Genomic DNA, 8,747 nt, shown 5'->3' with positions numbered 1-8,747 from the left:
CAAAAGGCGTATTGTATAAAAGCTGTAAACTCTCAAGCTGAATATAGAATTCTCACTCTTTCTAAAGACTATTCATGCTGATCCACACACAAGCATTGGTGATTAACTACACTGTGCTCCTCCAGCTCTCCTTTTTGGAGCATAAGGCTGTGCTTGTAGGATGGCACACACCTGCTAAATATATATTTATGGAAGCAAATCCAACCTGTGCATTCACTGTCCTTACCTCATCTGCTTACATTTATACTGTCCAGTTATCTCTCTGAAAGAATGAAATATTTTATGCTTATATGTATTTTTTTCCAGCAAAGAGTTATTTCTAAAAACTATTGTGCCTTTGAAAATATAGCAAGCTCAGCAACATTTTTTGTCTAATAATCTAACATCCACTGCTCACACATTCTAGAATTCAAAAAGGTATGTAGCTGATTTCAGATTTTGGGATCGGTAAGAATTTTGCTGGCTAATAAAGCACAACCTTGAGTACAGTGTATTTGGCTTCTACAGGGTAACTGGCTTACTGTATTCAGCAACATTTCATTTTTCTGGGAAAAGGCAACATGGTTGCTCTCTACCAACAGAATATATTTTAAAGTCAGGTCAATTGCATTCTGAGATGGATCAGGTTTATATTATAAATTGGAGTTCAGCCAATCCTTGAGTTTTGACAGAAGAATCAAAAGATTACAGGGACTACATTATCTACAGTTTTTCATTAAGGAGCCATATCCATGGGTTTTAAAAAATCATCTTGGGGCTCTAATTGGAACACAAATTACAGGCTGCTAAGTCATATCTCAAGTGCTTTGTCGCAAGCTTATCCCGCAGCCAATTCCACAATCCTATAAGCAGTGGTATCTTCCACACTGCTGCACTAGTTGCTTCTACAGACAATACTTTCATCCACTGTTGCAGTTGCTCTATGGCAACAGCTGGTCAAGAATCCCAAGAATTGAGAATAAAATTCACATGAACTATTAGAAGAAAGCAATCTGCTTTATATGCTGACAATTTTCCACAGTAGCTTCATAATAAATCAAGAGGTGACATATGGGAACTGGATTTCACTGATCCCTAGCCATCAGACAGGATGAGCCTACATCATTCTCCAAGTGCACACTTGGCTCTCCTCCCCGCATACATTTGGGCATAGAGCCATGCTGAAGCTGAGTACACCAGAAACTTGATGCATCCTGCAGTCTACACTCAGCCCATCACCCCTTACAGCAGTGTGGCAGGGCAAATGCTGACCAATTTGCACTCAACAGGCTGAAACAAAGTCTTGTTGTTCATGGATTCTTTTGTTTGTTTGCGGTTTTTTAATTGGCTGAAAACAGAAGTGCTGAGGTGTAAAACCAGGCTGACTCCTGTTCTTACCTCTGCCATCAGAGTGGTACCAAAGAGTGTTAATCAATATAGGTATTGGTGTATTATATAGGTAAATACTGGCTTGTCATTACCAGTAGCTGTCTAGGAATTATTTATTTGAAATATTCCCTTGCAAGGACAACTATTACAGTTCCATGTACATTACATAAGTGCAGGTGAAGAGTGTACCAGTTAATGGAAATATTAACTGGACTCAAGTACCACAGACTAGCCTGGAGGCTAGCATTTAAATTTACAGTTGTTTGCTGTTGGGTTCTCTGTGTTTTAGTTGGTTTGTTTGAATTTTTTAATCCAAGACTCACAACCATTTAAATATGTACAAGTAGAGGCCCTAATGACTGCAGTCTTCAAAAAGTAATTAAAAACATGTCAGAACTCTTCACCATATCGTGCAGAACTGAACCCAGAAAGTGACTCTTGTGGCTATGAAAGATGGAAATGTATCTCCCAGTCACAAATCCAGTGATAGATTACATTTCTTAATCCAAAACATTTCCCTACTTATATGGCTGTTTCCAGGGACTGACTGACAAAATAGAGCATGACTAGAGGACCAGTCAGCTGTACTGGGTAGAAATAGATGACCAAAACAAGTATACTTAAATAAAGTGCCTAAAAGTTCAATACCAGATTTGGACAAATCTTACATTTGATAACGTGGGATTTTCAGCACTTGAACAGTAATCTGTGCGGGTACCTGCTATTCTTCAATCATAGCTGTCACAGCATTAACCCTGGGAGAGTTCAAGTGTCTGGACAATGCTCTCAGGCATATGGTGTGATTCTTGGGGTGTCCTGCACAGGGCCAGGAGCTGGACTCAAAGATCCTGAACAGTCCCTTCCAACTCAGTATATTCCATGATTCTATGATTAAATGATGGCTTTTTCCCAACACCCCTCAATAGGTGTACTCCTTACAGCAAGGGAAAATATCTTCCACCACAGATACTAAAAAGCTTGTAATGTTTGTGACATAAATATTTGCTTCAGTTTTTGCTTCAGAAGAAAAAGCCATGCAGCCACACTCATAAAATGTCTTACAGAAAACTTACTTTACAGACAAAACCAAAATCATTCATGTTTCTCCTTAGGCTAATTTAGGCTTTTTGGTCAAATTAATGCGAAGAAATATATTTAACTTTAGCAGCAGTCTCATGTTTAATTTCCTCAAGTCCTGTAATTGTTATCAGCTTTGTAGTAGATAAAGTGATTCTTACCTGGGAAAGAGACAGAAGCACAGTTCAGGCATTTGTTTTTCTAAGCAATCAGTGAATACACTGTTAGAAACTTTGGAATATCAGGACTCCAGTAAAAAAGAAATCCCTGTAACCCAACTACACAGATATAAACATTTACATCATTCACACACTTAGTCTGCCTAATTTTCCAGCACCCTCAACTTCTCAGTCAGTTCTGTGGGAAGTTGGCTTAGGAAGATTCCTAGGAACAATAAAGCTAAGTGCAACACATGGACTCTTTACAAATGGTGGAATTTCCTACAGAAGACACGAAAACTGTTAAGTATGACATCCAAGATACTGGGCAAATACGCATGACTGAAAGAGAATTATAACAGTCTAGAAGGCAAGTAAAAACTCCAGTGGTGAGACTGGAAGCAGCAGCAGCAGAAATCTGATGAATTTTTAAAAAAAGTTCCACAGAAGTACAGAGCCAAGAAAAGTACCATAAGGAAAAGAAACTTGTGAGATCTCAGTATGATAAGGAAATGAAAAAGCTCTCTCAGTTTACTTATAATCAAGGCATATTTTACTGACAGATCAAAAGACCACATGATAAGATGTCTTATATAACATTAAGACTTTCACCTCATTACAGGCTTCATTTGAGCTACAAAAGCAAGAGATTTTGTATACTTCATGCTGACAGTTCTGGAAAGAAACTGCAATAAAATTCTCAAATTTATTCAGATTGATTAGCAATAACCATATGTGGTAGCTGCCTTGCCATTGCTCAGCACTTTGTGTGCATGAACAGCACGAAATATGTGACAGTACTGTGACTTTCCTGATATTTGTAGGGTTACACAACACAAAACATATATTTAAGGAGTACGTTTAACTAAAAGGCAGCTGTTGTTTAAAAAATGGCCAAGTGAAACTCCCAACAGTACATATAGAAAGTTAGCACAATGTATATTCACAACTTTCAAAGACTCTGAAGCTCAAACTCTCATTAAACAGTATTTGTTTAAAAATCATAAGAGGCTTGAAAACACAAAAATATTTTTGGAGTGTTTGCCAATCTTCACCTGCTGAACCAAGGCACTCTAACACCTTCCATCACTCAGAGTACAGAATAGAATCAATGCCCATGTTGCTGGTTCTGTTGGGCAGTTTCCCTCAAGCATATCTGAGATGGATGGCTACCATTAATCACACTGGACTGGAAAGCTCATCTGTTCCTGGCTTGATAGGGTAGCACTTTCTCTCAGATAACTGCTTCAGAATGAGAGTAAAAATTACTTTCATAGTCCCAGCCATCTATTTCAATGAAGCTGAGCACTGAAGATGGTTTAACAGCATATCCTGTTGGTCCCCAAGTATTTTTGACAGGACTCAAACACCAAATATTCTTTCCAGATTACTGCATTAGGACTGATCAAACTGGTGTTTCAGAGAGGTAGTAATTTCTCCAGACATTTTAATAGCAGCTGGGTCAGCACTAGAAAACCTGCTAAGAGGTGTTCTAGCTCACTTCAGCTCTCAAGCAATGAATGTGACAGCAGAAGGATAATACTGATCAAGAACTGAGACTAAAACAGTACCACAAAAAGTCCTTTCACTGATATTCACTCCCTCCTCCAGCACACTCATAGCTTTGAGGAAATGCATGCTATTTGGTTCTGTCCACCAAGTAATAAAAAAATGTATCAGTACCTGGGGACTTTTTGAGGAAAAACAAGTATTTTATGGTTCAAGAACTTGAATCATTTATCTACCGTGTGGTACTTTAAACTCTTTTGGGAAAATAATCCTGCAAATGCACATAAAAAACTTCAATAAAACCTGTGTCAAAACTCTTCTTGTGGAATAACTAGGAATCTGGATGCAGTAGCAGGTTCCAGTTCTGGGAAACAGTGACACAGAAAGAGGCGAAACATGCAATATAATGCCTAATGAAATACTGATGATCCAACACCTTAAAGTCTTAAAATCTTCATGTACCCCTAGCTGACTGCTGACTCTTGTCTTACAGCATTTTCAGCTAATGCTTATCTTTAGTGACAATTTGATATTTGGTAAGTAGCCTGTACACTCCTACATCATGTTAAGTTTAGAATGTCTTGCTTTAGTAGTCCTTGCCATATGTGTATATGTGGTATTATAATAACTGAATCAAAACTTTTATTCCTTTAGCGGTCCTGAGAGGTGAAGCACAATATTTGGAAGAAAGTAAAAGCAATAAACCCAAGTGCTTACATTTCTTTCCTAAATAAAGCACAAACAAGGTCATGCTTTTGTAAATAGCAAATCCTTGTCCACATGAGTAAAGTTGTTAGGTCAAGTGTTGACAGTAAAATCTGATTTTATGGGCCTTAGAGAAACAATGTGTTTATTTGCTCTGCATTAGTATTCTGAAGAAAGCCATCTATTTGGTTACTGAAAAATTAAACAAGGCCAAAACTGTACCAGTAGATAATTACTATGAAGCCATCCATTACAAATGACCGATTATGCAAAGAGGATCTCGTGCAGTACTTAGCAGGAGATCTCACAAGTAGCAGCTTCCTGAAATAAAAGCAGCTGAGTACAGATGAACTTGAGACATCAGTTGAAAACAGGTCCTGACCAGGCAGACAGGAGAACATGCTGTACCAATGCACCTGCAAAGGGCAGTCTGCTAAATAAGTCCTTTGGCCATACAGGGCAGTGTTTCATCTCCCTGACTTGCTGTCCCACCACTGCCCTCATCAACGGAGAGATACAAACACATTTGTTCTCACAAGGTCATAGCAGGAACAGAAGTACAGAAGGAGTACACCAACCACAGAGAACTGACACCTGTTTTAGACCTCATATTTGCACTCCACTTCTGAACCTCAACCTAGATTTCCAACTGATGGCCAGATTAAAAAGAATAAAGCTGTCTACTTCCTGGGAAGAAGCTATTTGGCAAGAACCTTGATAAAACTCAACAAAGCCTGAAAAAAATGTATTTTTAGTTAAAAACACAAACATATGGCACTCACAGGCTATTAGAGAACTCTCAGTCACATCTCCACATCTGTGAAGCTGGAGAAGGGGAAACAAGTACAGCTCAAGTATAAAAATAAGTAAAGTAAGTACAAAACATCCCCTAAAAGTTGCACTCTAATAGAGAGGAAAAATGGATCTTTTCAACACCTTGAGTAAGAAAAAAAAATCCATTACACCTACACACCCAGATATATTTTATCTGCTAGACTGAAGGAATTCTTGGGTCAAAATTGCACTGACCTATGTGCAGATACAGAGCTGATGTTAGAGTTCTAACTTTTAAAAACTGTGGAAACTGTGGAAAAACTGGCTATTTTCATTTCTCACAATATTTTTCCAGAATCAGGGAATGCCAGCGTCACTGAAAATCCTTTCAGAAACAATCATGTAAGTAATGGATCCAACAATGTCAGAACGGGGAGGAGGGTGTCATGACATGGGCTATCCTTTTTTTTTTCAACAGCTTCTTACTTAACCCTAGAAGAAGTTCACGACCTAATTATTATTTCCTCCTCCTTCTCCCACTCTAGACATGCAAGTACAACTCATCAATCCCAAGTATGCATTAGATTTATGAAAAATTATTCATAAAATTATTAAAAATATTAAAATTATTTTAAAATATTAAAAATTACCCTTAAAAATATTCTTAAATTGCATTTCCTATACTTTGATGTATACATAAAAATGTTTCCCTTATTTTTATTTACTGCAATTACTAATATTGTGAATATCTGGGTTTTAAGAGACATTCCCTGGAAGTTAATATTTCAGCTCTTCCCCGAAGAACTGCCTGTTCTTCTGCAATTAAGTTACCCTCTGTGAATCCCACACTACTCTATTTTCTTTTGTTACATGTAGTACATGCATAGAAATTTCTGCAGGTAGTGCAGCAAACTTTCCAGTCTCATAAATCATTTTTATCAGCTATTTCTAGAAAGCAGTGAAAAAGCCTTTTCAAATTATAAGTGTTTTGTAACCTGAGTTTTTACTAAAGATACATTTTGCTTCATAAAATATTTAAGTCATCAGCTGCCTAAAGAATTTTAAAAGCCTTTGTTATAACAGCAAGGCACAGATAAATTCTTTATTGCTTCTTAGTAGTTTGTACCATTAATACACTTGTTGAAAATTACATTAGTTTTACTTAGTTTTACTCTCAGCTTATTATTAATTGTGGGCTTAAAACAGCACACTGACAAAGGATGCAATTAATATACATTTTGGTTTTGCTATCTAGATGAAAACCACTATGTAACTAAAGATGCAGTTAAAACACAGGGAATAGTTTAACATGTTGTGTGGCCTTCTCCTTAGTATTTTAGGAATGACTGACATACACAGTATAAGGTTCCTATAGGCAGAGCTATGAGCACCATTTATTAATATTATCCAATGCTTGCCAGGTGAAAAATCTTCTCTTTCTGGAACAGTAACTTGTTCAGACAAAAATGAAACTTTTTAAAAAGACTCCTACAGTTTCATTTTGGCAGAACCTACAGACGACCCTGACGTGCAGCTATGGAGGAGAACTGCTGGAGGGAGAAGGAGGAAGAGGAGGCCAATTTGACAGGGAGATGGAACAGGAAACACCATGAGCTAAGAACTAATATGGGGTCAGTTTGAGTTTCCACACTCCCTCCATGTACTTCGTGCTCTTTCTCTAGGAAGGAAGACCACCCACCTGACCTGGGATCACTCCCCTTTGCCTGATCAGGAGTTGTAGGCACAGGACACACTGGTGCCTTGGGGCAGTGAGGAAGAAAACAAGGCTTTCATCCCGCTGTCCTCACAGCAGCTTCAGGCCAGCAAGGATAATTACTGGCTTGCTTTTGCCATCCTGGCTGAAGTTGAATCACAAACCCAAAACACCAAGTTTGGTAATCTCAGCTGAGGTCTCCTTTGCACAGCTATTTACGTCAAGCATGGTCAGAAACTCACGATATTTAGCCATGGTGGTATTATTAGAACAAACATGGGGGCGAACTCCAATAGGCTTTCAGTGCTGCCTTTAGCTGGGCAGTTCACAAATGCTGTGTGAAAGCAGGGTGGATGTGTTTGCATTCTGTTCACAGTGCATCTTCATTTGAAAACTGGCACCTACAGAAGCCTGACAATCAAATGAAAGAACTTTGCAGCAGGGCTTTAAAGGCTTTGCAGTGACAAGGCCACGATAAATTGAGGGCACAGGAATCAATTTCTCCAGTGACTAAGAACATGTCCTACTGTTTCTGTAAGGGAACTACCCTCCTGAACTAATTAATGGACTTACTTCTTTCCTTGTTCTTCATTTTAAGACCCTGAATGCACTTTTTCGAGGCACGCTCAGGTAAACCAGACAAAAATTTAAAAAGGGAAATTAATGAAACCCAGTCACAGTTACTAGTAAACAATTCCTTTTAGAAAAGGCAAGGCCCTCATAGGCCTCTCATTATTCCCCTAATTTTCTGGACATGACTTGTGTTTTAAGAAGCAGAAATTAAATGAAAGGGTGTTTCACACTGTTAAACAAGCAAAAAAAAAGTGAGTTTTAGGGTTTTTTTCTGAGAAATGAACTGACCTTGATAGCACCCTCATGACAAAATAAGCTGCACTAGATTCTTCCCAGGAGTAACAGCAGCACTGAAACCTGGTAATGAAGGAGCAGGTTTAAGGGTAGTATTCCCTCCTGACAGTCATAAAATATATGTGCCTCAAAACTTAATCTCCAGGCTGCTGGCCTGACTTACAAGAAAAAAATCAGTATCCAAAGTCAGTTACTCACAAGAACTAAACCAGAGTCATTTACAACACATTCTAAATTTCCCATCATCTCTTACATCTAGAACCTTTGTTGGTGGTATTTAGAAAAGCACTGCAAAAAATATTTTATGCATTATAAACTTGTCAATCTTTCAAGTAAAGCAGCGTTACCTGGTACAATTATGAGACTCTCTTGCTTCACAATTTACCTTAGGTCTGGAGACAAGAATGAAAATTTGTCTTACCCAAAATGTCAAATGACAAGTTAAAATAACAAAGCTTTAAAGGAATTGTTCTTGATTTGCATTCAATACATTTGCATAATAACAAGGAGTAATTATTCCAAACAGATTCTCCCAATGACAAGTTTTGCAGGCAAACATGAAGATTTTCTCAGTG

This window comes from Vidua macroura, chromosome 3 (assembly GCF_024509145.1).
Source record: "Vidua macroura isolate BioBank_ID:100142 chromosome 3, ASM2450914v1, whole genome shotgun sequence".
Taxonomy (NCBI): Eukaryota; Metazoa; Chordata; class Aves; order Passeriformes; family Viduidae; genus Vidua; species Vidua macroura.
Note: the sequence above shows the minus strand (reverse complement) of the source record.